At 40.3% G+C, this 1,264-nt stretch overlaps 1 protein-coding gene across 5 annotated transcripts in view; it reads right to left on the bottom strand.

The window, feature by feature from the left end:
• Positions 1-1,264, bottom strand: part of rptor (regulatory associated protein of MTOR, complex 1) — a 212,559-nt gene that overhangs the window by 102,082 nt on the left and 109,213 nt on the right. The gene's annotated exons all lie outside the window — the stretch shown is intronic.

The raw sequence follows: 1,264 nt of genomic DNA, 5'->3' as shown, positions 1-1,264 counted from the left end.
CTGTGGCTTAGAGCTAACCAAACATGTTATCACCGTTAACTTAGGTTTTAATTTTTTCACTAATGAATTGTCCTGTTTTTTCTTTCTCTTTTTTCTTCTTTTCTTTTGTTTGTTCTTGTTTTTATATACTAAATGCTACTATCCTATGTCTTTTTTACTGTAACTCCAACCTGCCTATTGGACTGCAGATGGAAATTAGCCCTCGGGCTACAATCTGGCACATTTACGTGTACTGTTGTGCATGTTCATCAATGTGCAAAGTCCTGAATTAAATAAATAAATAAATAGGTTGTTAATTTGGGTACATTTTATCAGCCCAAAAAGTCTGACAGGTGGTCCCCGGGGAGCCGACACCGCTGCCTTCTCCAGGAGCTCTGCAGAGAGCCGGGGACAAGAGCGGGCGGGCGGTTTCAGATCGGTGCAGAGCATCGAAACAAAACCACGACAGTATGTTAATCACATCTAAAACACAAGACTCACTCTCTGGGGTTTCTGTGACACGAGAAACACTTTTAAAGCTAAAAGATCGATTCGGGATTGGCTAAAGGATTGCCCCGAGGGGAAAAGTCACACCACTAACAACCTGTGTGAAACACATCTCCGCGGTGTCTCTCTCCCCCGTGCCACGTTGTAAACTCTGATGGATTTTGATTGGCTGTCAGCATTTCTATAGTTCATCAAAATGCTTTGAAAGTGATTCCAACGATATCGTTTTCCGCATGTGGTGTGGACTCCACCATCCACTTGAGTTAGAACGATTTTAAAACTATAGATTTATAGTCATTGTTTTTGGTGTGGACGACCCTTAATATTTATCCGATAAGACAGGTATAAGCCGCATGCGAGCAAGTAAAAAAAAGATTAATTGTTAAAGATAATTAAATGGTCAAAGCAGGACCAAATAACACAGGGTGTTGAGTTTTGCATCAACTGCAAACAACAGCCAATTCAAATGGGCAGATACAAAAACAGGCAGGCTTCTTACTAAAATATGATACATAATACAAAATACGATACAGATATAAAATCGGGAACATTTGATAGAAAGGGCCGTCCGGTATTAAAAGCCTGTTTTTAAAAATGGCTGTGCTAGAGGTAAACACACAGTAGGCCTTTATTTGAGGAGTTACAGCACCAGAGTAGACGTATTCTCTCCAAAGTAGAGCACATGAAACATAAGTTTGGACAGGAAATTAAAAAGTGTATCATTGCAAGTCCAAAGAACACAGAAAAAGGCTCTTGATGGCAAAAAAGGACGGGGGGG

This window comes from Etheostoma spectabile, chromosome 2, assembly GCF_008692095.1.
Source record: "Etheostoma spectabile isolate EspeVRDwgs_2016 chromosome 2, UIUC_Espe_1.0, whole genome shotgun sequence".
Classification (NCBI taxonomy): domain Eukaryota; kingdom Metazoa; phylum Chordata; class Actinopteri; order Perciformes; family Percidae; genus Etheostoma; species Etheostoma spectabile.
The sequence above is the reverse complement of the archived record's forward strand: the minus strand, read 5'-3'. Positions and strand labels throughout refer to the sequence as shown.